Below are 9,922 nucleotides of genomic sequence, written 5' to 3' on the forward strand. Positions count from 1 at the left end.
TTGTGGCTACAAGGTAGAAAGATGCCATTAGACAAGTGACAGGAGGTTATTTGGGGAGTGAAGGAGTGAACTCATGGCCTGAAGAGCAGTCTCTAGTCATTTGTGGTAGGGCTGCCAATTTCCATAAGCTGGCCAGGAATTAATACAATTTACAGTGCACTATAGGATACTTGGGTGTGGTGACACAAGTGAAATATGCTAAGGAGGAATGTCCACCAGGCAAGGGGGTATAGCTCAGGGGTAGAGCATTTGACTGCAGATCAAGAGGTCCCCAGTTCAAATCTGGGTGCCCCCTGCTGCCACTTAGCTGTGGGTTCTCTTTTTCTGATGTTAGGCTTGCTTGTCATCTTCACCACTGTCCTTCCTATAGCTTGTGTCAGTTTTCTCAGGTGACTTCATTTTTCTGGCACAAGTCATGGTCAAGTCACTAATAATCTGCATGTATTTCAGAAGTTCTAATTAGCTGCTCTTCTTTGAAGTTTATATTATGGCAGGACAGCCTGAATCAGAGGTCACCCAGTCCGAGTTTGCATCAGAATTACTGACAGATCTTATCAAAAATACAGATTACTCCCTAGAAATTCCAGTTTAGTAGGACTGAGGAGGAATCAGAGAACTTCTACTTTTGGGGGTCATTTGGGGCATAATCCCCTTAATACCTGTTCTAACATCCAATAATTCTAAGTGGCTGGAAAACTGTTTTGGAACTTACAACAACTTGTCATTCTAAACAACATCCCAGTGGGAAGTATCAGTGATGTTCAAGCTAGTGCCTGCCTTCAGTCCATCACTGAGGGCATGTGGGGTGCTGAGCTGCAGGCATAGGCAGTGGCCAGGAGTGGAGAGGTGGGAGATTGTGGGAAGGTCACGGAAGTCAGAATGAAGCTGTGGGCATGGTAGGAGGGTGACCAATTGCAATGGTACAGTCAGCTAGGGGTGGTGGCAGGCCATGAGTGATTACTCAACTCCCTGCATTAAAGTTCAGAATTGAAGCATGCTCAAGGCAACACTAGTTGTTTTTGAGTAAAGCATTTGATTGATGATCCACAGGTCCCTGACTCAAATTCATATGCTTCCTAACTACACTAATTTCTTCCCATACTGACCAGAGTATTCAAAAACAGTTTCCTTTCACCTCCTGAGGCCCCTGCAGCTGACTCTGCCTGCAAGGAGGACAAGAGGGTAAGGAGGTCGGTTTGTCCCATGCTCTCTACTTTACTGCTGTCCCATGTGACCTGCCCAGATCTGCTCTGCACACCTGATCAGTCTTGTCTTGCTTTTCTTTGGTGAGAATTTCTCTTGTGTTTTCTTTTTTTTCTTCCTATTCTTCCCCACCCTGTGAACCCTCTGTCCACATTTTGAGGATCCCCAGTTGTGTGAGGCACAGTGGAAGACATGGCTCTGCTTGCAGCCCCCGAAGCTGAAGGAAAAAGCCATGTTCTCTCTTTGTCTTCCTGGCACTTCTGGCCACCCAGTGCCACCGACTGACACTATGCATGCAGACTGAGTGACATGTAGAGGCAGAGACAGCTTAGCATTCATTCCCAGGCTGGCAGAGCTCAGGCACTGTCTGACAGCTTCCTAACCAGTGTGACTTCCTGAGAGCCAGGCTGCCTAGGTCCCCCTGGATCCCCCCTGCTTCAGAAGCCCAGGATCCCTAGCACATGGACAATGGCCATCTCATCTGTTTTACTGGGCAGAAGCAGTTTCTGTAACAATGTACCTAGGCAGATATAAAAATTGCAATTGGAGAGGGTTGCAGAAAAAGGATTCTAAAGAAAATGGAGTGAATATAGGATGGACTTTCTGTCATGATTGGGATTGCAGAAAGTAGAAATCCATTTGATTGTTCAGGGTTGACAGTCTGGGAGCCCAAGGGTCTCAGGGATAAAGTAACTGAGTAATTGATCACCTGGATTCAAGGCTGCTTACTCACCTGGTAGGCATTCAATGGTTGCTTATGGCTGGCATTCATTCTGATTGGTCAGTGTCTGTGCTGTAGCTGTTGTTAAATATTTCAAGTGTCACTTCTTCTTGGAATAAAGTTCCCACTGAAGGACAAAACTTTTAGAGACCAGCTGTTGTTACAGAGCAGTAAGAAACGCCCAGCCAAGTCTGACGGCATTAGGAAGCTCAAAGACATACAATGGAAAGCTCAGATGTCTACAAAGCCTTCTCCAGACACAGATGGAATGTGCAGATGTCCCCATGACTACACCAAAACACTCAGCTGTTGCTGCTGAATAACTGAGATTGCTGAAAAATGAAAAGGCAGAATTGCCAATCTGCAATTCTTGTTGGTTTCACATTTCCCCATCTCTTGTGTTATGAACTGCTACTTCAGTGATAGCTGCAGGGAATTTTTGGAAGATGTCAGGAGAACTTTTCAAACTTGGAAGAAGTTGCTACACTCTACTCTCACCTTAGCCTTTGTTGGGATATTTTTCTGTTCCTGAGATAATGGTGCCAGGGAGGATAAAATGCTGAAGTTCAATCATTCTCCCTGATTAGTTAACAAGAACACTAGGGAATGGGTTCTACTTACCAAATTCTACCTACATGTATATATATATATATACACACACACAAATATATATATATATATATATATTTCTATATTTCCAATAATCCAGAAAGTGTTTTTCTAACAGTTAACTCATGTGCACACACACACATTTGATATTTCTCATTTTGAGTGTCTATGGTGGCCTATCCTTTCTGCTTGCTATCCAAAAATAAGTTGAACTTCATGATAAGAGAAACAGCCTTGGCACTGTTTCTACAGTTTATTGGTTTTATTATTTCCAATAAATCAACTTTTGGCTTTGTTGCTTTTCTCTGATTGTATGATTGTTTTTTATTCCATTGATTTCTCCTCTGATGTTTGTTATGTACCTCTTTTTAATTTAAGGTTAAATTGCTGGGGTTTTTTCTTGATATTTAGATATAAGCATAGATATAATGCTTGTTAAAACTCATACTACTAGTTGAAGATATAAGAAAAGAAAAAAGGCTGAATATCAGTTATCTGATACTCAGTTATCAGTTATCTGATATAAGAAAAATAAGGCTAAATATCAGATAATCTGATCAGTTAAGAGTATGAGTTTTGGCCGGGTGTGGTGGCTCATGCCTGTAATCCTAGCACTTTGGGAGGCTGAGGCATGTGAATCACCTGAGGTCAGGAGTTCGAGACCATCCTGGCAAACATGGCAAAACCCTGTCTCTACTAAAAATACAAAAATTAGCCGGGCATGGTGGCACATGCCTGTAATCCCAGCTACTTGGGAGGCTGAGGAAGGAAAATCACCTAAACCCGGGAGGCGGAGGTTGCAGTGAGCCGAGATCACACCACTGCACAATGGGAGCAAGACTCCATCTCAACAAACAAACAAACAAACAAACTAAAAAGAGCGTGAATTCATGACTTTACCTGTACCACATGAATTTTGATTTGTTATATCTTCGTTAACATTTGGTTCAAGATACTTTCTAATTTCTATTTTGATCTCTTCTTTTGCTTATAGGTTATTTGGAAGTGTATTGTTTGCCTTCCAAGAGGCTGGGGATTTCAAGTTATTTCTGTTTCTCATAACTTAGCCTAATTCAGCTACAATATGATCTGAAAACATTCTCTATGATTTCAATCCTCAAATTTGTGGCAACTTACTTTATATAACCAAATATTGTTAACTTTGATAAATGTTCTGTGTGCATTAAAAAATATAAAATGTGCTATTGTATGGTGCACTGTTCATTATATATCAAATAGGTCATATTTTCTGGTTGTGTTATTCAGATTCTTCATATGCTTACCAACATTTTATTTGCCTATTCTATTAGCTACAGGAAAAGGTGGGTTAAAATCTGCCACTATGATTAAGGATATGTCTATTTCTATGTTTAGTTCTATCCATTTTTATTTTATTTATTTTCACACTATATTTTTGGGTGCATTCAGATTTGGGATTGTAATAGCTTCCTGCTAGATTGACCTCCTTATAATTTTTAAATATCCCCTTTATCTGTAGAAACTCTTATCAAATTAAAGTCCATTTTGCATCATATTAATATTGCCATACTAGCCTCTTTGATTATTGTTTGTATGGTATATTTTTATTTGTACTTTCACTTTCTGCTATATGTGACCCTATGCTTAAGCTTCATCTAAGCAACTTATAGTGTGGTTTTGTTTTCTCGTTCAGTCTGAAAATTTTATATTTTAATTGGAGTTTTAAATACTTTTATATTATTTAAAGTAATTGGGCTATTTACTTTCAGCACTGTAAAAATATTGTTTTATGTCACCTGGCTCCCATAATTTATTTTGGCAAATCATCTGCTAATTGTAAAATTTGATTTTTTTTCCCTACAGACAGCTTTTTCAGATTTCTCTTCCTCTCTCTCTCTCTCTCTCTCTCTTTTTTTAAAATTTTTCTTTGAGATGAAGTCTCGTTCTGTCACCCAGGCTGGAGTGCAGTGGCACAATCTTGGCTCACTGCAACCTCCACCTCCTGTGTTTGAGTGATTCTCCTGCCTCAGCCTCTCAAGTAGCTGGGATTACAGGCACGTGCAACCAGGCCTGGCTAATTTTTGTATTTTGAGTAGAGATGGGGTTTAACCATGTTGGCCAGGCTGGTCTTGAACTCCTGACCTCAAGTGATCCACCCACCTCAGCCCTACCAAAATGCTAGGATTACAGGCGTGAGCCACTGCACCTGGCCTCTTCCTCTCTCTTTAAAAATCGGTTTTATGATAACATATCTAGACATGGTTTTTTTTGGTTTTGTTTGTATGTTTTGTCTTCTGTCTTTTCCTCCATCACCTACAGACAGTGTTAATATTCTCCTTTGTTTTTATTTCCTTTTGATTAACTGAATTTCTTAAATAAGTGGGTTGATGTTTTTCATTAGTTTTGGAAAATGCTTGTCAATTATCCTTTCACATCTTAGTTTTGCTTCATTCACTTTCTTACCTCCTTTTGGAATTTCAATGACATGTAAGAACTTTTAACTGTTTCCCATTTATATCCTATTTTCCTTTTCTTTTCATCCATTCTTTACCTTTCTGTGCTTCAGTTTAGATATTTTTCTATTGATTTGTTTTTTTGTTCACTAATCCAGTGATCCACTGTGACTAAGTTTCTGTTAAATGCGTGTATTAAAATTTTAATGTTAAATATTGTAATTTTTGTTTTAGAATTTTTTTGATTTTTTTCTTACAAATTAAAATGTGAAATTCACACTTTTCTCACATTTTTTCTATGTTCCTGTTTTCCTAAATATATTATCAAAGTTATTTTAAATTCTAAGATATCTAGATCACTTGCTTCTATGTTTTTTTCTTGGTTTTGTTCATATTTCTCTGACTCTTGATATACCTAGTAATCTTTATTGAATGCCAGACATTGTGTATTAAAAGAATAAAGGCTCTCAATAAAATTATTGTCTACTAGACAAAATTCACCCTCCTCCTCCTCCTTCTCCTGCTTCTTCTTTTTTGAAAGAAGGTAGAGTGGAGGGCTGATGATTTTAAACCAGTAAGGAAATGAGTGGTCTTTCCTGCTAAGAAAAATGAAAATGTAATTTTGGTAATGCTCCTTCTATCTGTGACTTGTTCCACTTTTTGAGTGTTGCCCTGCCAGGTTTGCAATAAAAAACCTGGCAGGTCTTTGTCTTCTCAACCCTCAAATACAGAGAAATCCACTCTTGTTTTCAGAGAGTTTGGGCTTATATTTCTAGATTCTTGCTTCATGGAGCTTCACAACTCAGCAATTTTCTTGAGGAGTGAAACCAGCTATGTATTTAAGGACTCTAAAGTCTCCATTTTTATGCTTCAGCATTGCACATCTGTTCAAAAGCTCCTTTGGTGTTCCTATTTCCTGACATCTGTATGCTGGTGCCAACACTGGGAGCTCAGCCTCTAGCTGGGCTTAGAATTGGCAAGTGTCCCAGAGAAACAGTGGCTGCAGATCCTCAGTGTCAATTCACTACTTTCTTCAGGGCTTTCACTCTCTCCTGGTGTGTTCTTTCCCCTTTCTCTACCCCACAAATTTTCATTTTCTTAGTACCAAGAAATTGTTATAAATTCTGTTCTTTTTCCTAGAGATTTTCCTTAATTTTATAACCTCTTGCCCCACATAGTTTTAGAATTCTGAAAATGTCTAGAGGTAAAAAACAGCTATATGTTTAATGTCCCCCAAGTCTACAGTCTTGTCACAGCAACCCTGAGTGACCAACAAAAGTTTCACTGGGTTTCCAGTACCTCAGCAGCAGCCCTATGCTTGGACCTAAGGCAGATTATCAGCCTGCACCCAAGATTGGAAAATGTTCCCAGGTAAAATGTGACTGCAGTCCATCAACTCACTTCCAAAAGGTTCTCTCCTCTCTGGAATTTTAGTTCTTCTAGTCCTTGCTGCTTCTGCAACTCTCTGATGCTTTTAAAATGTGAATTGCCTTTTTAAACTGGCTTTTCTAGCTCTCTTTGGCATGACACAAACTCCTTCATCCAACCTGAAAGAAAATTATACAAACGTGGTTTTAAGAATTATTTTGGGTAGAAATAGGAGAGCAACAAGTGAAAATGTCTGATGATAAAACTGAATTCCTTAGCTCCTATTTCCTTTTTTATTTTTAGGAAAGGAGTAGGATTATTTCTAAGTGAATACAGGAGGACAAAGAGATGGAAAGCCTGATAGGAGACCACCAAGTGGCTAGTGATTAGCTGAACTTTTCCCCCAGGAAGAGATTTGGTTCTTAACTATAAGTTTGGATGAATAGGCATCAAAATATCAACATTTGTTTAGCTTGTGGCATTATAGGTAATTTTACTTTTTTCTTGATGCTTATTTGTGTTCCCTAAGTTTTTAATCTTTGTAATATGTAATTTTACATATTGTTAAATCCTGTGAGGCACATTAGAGAGATTCAAAGAAGTTATATTATTAGTATTTACAATGAAAGTATACTTCCTTGATAATCCAAATAACAAATTATTGATCCAAGAATAAAACACTCCAGGGCAAAACCCCTTTGTGGGGCAACCCCCTTTGAGTCCCCTCCCATCGTATGGGAGCTCTGTTTTCACCCTATTAAATCTTGCAACTGCACACTCTTCTGGTCCGTGTTTGTTACGGCTCAAGCTGAGCTTTCATTCACTGTTCACCACTGCTGTTTGCCGCCATCGCAGACCTGCCACTGACTTCCACCCCTCCAGATCTGGCAGGGTATCCGCTGCATTCCTGATCCAGCAAGGCACCCATTGCCACTCCTGACTGGGCTAAAGGCTCACCATTGTTCCTTCACATCTAAGTGCCTGGGTTCATCCTAATCAAGCTGAACACTACTTGCTGGGTTCCACATTCTCTTCCATGACCCATGGCTTCTAATAGACCTATAACACTCACCATGTGGCCCAGGGTTCCATTCCTTGGAATCTGTGAGGCCAAGAACCCCAGGTCAGAGAATAAAAGACTTGCTGCCATCTTGGGAGCAGCCTGCCCCATCTTGGGAGCTCTAAGAACAAAGACCTGCCGGTAACATTTGGTGGCCTGTATGGGGATTCTCCAAAGCAGTGAGACCACTTTTGCTTGCTATTAGACCACTTTTGCTTGCTATTAGACCACTTTTGCTTGCTATTCTATCCTATCCTTCCTTAGAATTGGAGGAAAATGCCGGGCACCTGTCAGCTGGTTAAAAATGATTTGCGTGGCTACCAGACTAAAGACTCAGGTGTGAGGCTTCCTGGGAAAAGGCTAACAACCCCCAACCCTTCTGGGTTGGGAGCATTGGTCTGCCTGGAACCAGCTTCTGCTTTCACAATTTTCCTGGGGAAGCTGAGGGTCGACTAGAGGCAGAAAGCTGTTGTCCCGAACTCCCAGCATTGGCCGATTGAGATCATGGTGCAGCCAGAAGTCTCTACTCAACAGTTGCCCATGCATGCGCCCCTACCTCTCCTTCTGACCCATACCTCCTGGGTCCTGACCATGACTTTCTTGAAAGTGTAGCCCCAAAATTCTCCTTACCTCTGATTCTACTTCCTCCGATCCCTGCCTCCTAGATACTAATGCTTCAGACTTTCACTTCCTCTCCCAAGTATTAGAGCAGACTTTCACTTCCTCTCCCAAGTATTTGTATCTCCAAAGGGATCTAAGGTAGCTCTATGCTGTGTCCTTAGGCACCTAGGCTATGAACCCAGGGAGTCTTATCCCTGGTGTCCTCCCAATTTAGGCATACAGCTCTTGACATGGGCAGTTATGTGGGACCCATTCCCCACCATCCTTTCCAGGGCCTTAGAACTGACAACCCAGTATTTTAACAACTGGAACTGGATCTACAACAACATAATAGATCAGGATGAAAATGAATTGAGTAATTTAAAGGGAGGCGCATATTCCTATAGTGGCAAATGGGAGCAACGAGTGAATGTCCTTCCACTGTGTTTCCAAAATCCATCTACAAAGACAGAGAGGAGAGAGAGAGGAAAGAGAAGAGAGAGACAGAGAGGAGAGAGACAAAGAAATAGAGAAGGAGTCAAAGAGAGAAAGTCAAAGAGAGAGACAGAAAGTCAAAGAGAGAAAGAAAGCGAAAAATAGAAGTAGTAAAGAAAAAAAAGTGTACCCTATTCCTTTAAAAGCCAGGGTAAATTTAAAACCCATAGTTAATAATTGAAGGTCTTTTCGGTGACCCTATAACACTCCAATATCACCTTGTTGTCAGTGTAATCAAGGGCATAGCTCGAAAGCACTGAGGCCACTGACAACTCATAGACTTCCTATCAAAAATCCTTAACCCAGTAACCCACAGATGGGACAAATGCATTCAGTCGGTAGCAGCAACTGCTTTGTTAAGAGTAGAAAAATAACCTTTAGAGGAAACCTCATTGTGAGCATACCTCACCAGTTCAGAGCTATCCTAAGTCAAAAAAAGCAAAAAGGTAGCTTACTAACTCAAAAATCTTAAAGTATGGGGCTACTCTATTAGAAAAAGGTGATTTAACACTAACCACTGAAAATGCTCTTAACCCAGCAGATTTCCTAACAGGGGATTTAAATATTAATTACCATACAAAGGTCCAACCAGACCCAGGAGGAACTCCCTTCAGGACAGGACATAGATGGTTTCTCCCGGGTGATTGAGAAAAAAACCACAATGGGTATTCAGTAATTGATAGGGAGACGCTTGTGGAAGCAAAGTTAGAAGAATTGCCCAATAATTGGTCTGTGCGAGCTGTTTGCACTCAGCCTGGCTTTAAAGTACTTACAGAATCAAAAAAACTCTCTCAATCCTGACTCGAAAGGTTACCTACACCCTCTCTGAAATGAATTTGCATAAGAACTGTTGTTTATGGGAATGCATCTTGATGGGGCAGCTGGATTGTTATGAAATACTCAGGAACCCAGCCCAGCTCTAGGACTCACCCCTGAGCACACAGGCAATGTTGGGCACGCTGGTAAAGGATCACTAGAATCCAGCAGCCCAGACCCCTTTCTTTGTAGTCAAGAAAGGCGGGAAAAGGGGTGCAGACTGCTACATCAGTGAGCATAACTAATGTGATAAGCAGAGGTCCATGGGTGGTTACGCACCCTGGAAAGGAATAAGCATTAGGACCATAGATGATGCTGTAGGACTAATGCTCATCGGAAAATGACTAGGGGTTCTGGCATCCCTATGTTCTTTCTTCAGATAGGAAAAGTTCCCCCCAAAGGAAAAACGCCCCTAAGATGCATTCTGGAGAATTCGGCCCAGTCAGAGTGCATGAACCTTTTTCCCTCTCAGACTTGAGGCAAACTAAAATAGACCCAGGTAAATTCTCAGATAACCCTGATGGCTATATTGATGTTTTACAAGGGTTAAGACAATCCTTTGATCTGACATGGAGAGATATAATGTTACTGCTAGATCAGACACTAACCCCAAATGAG

General features: G+C 40.7%; 1 non-coding gene across 1 annotated transcript; it reads left to right on the forward strand.

Annotated features, from left to right (window-relative positions):
- The first annotated feature begins 223 nt into the window (after positions 1-223).
- TRNAC-GCA lies at positions 224-295 on the forward strand. The gene has a single exon. It is a non-coding gene; the product is annotated as a tRNA-Cys (tRNA).
- The last annotated feature ends 9,627 nt before the right edge of the window (positions 296-9,922 follow it).

The sequence above is a fragment of the Nomascus leucogenys genome, chromosome 13, assembly GCF_006542625.1.
Source record: "Nomascus leucogenys isolate Asia chromosome 13, Asia_NLE_v1, whole genome shotgun sequence".
Taxonomy (NCBI): Eukaryota; Metazoa; Chordata; class Mammalia; order Primates; family Hylobatidae; genus Nomascus; species Nomascus leucogenys.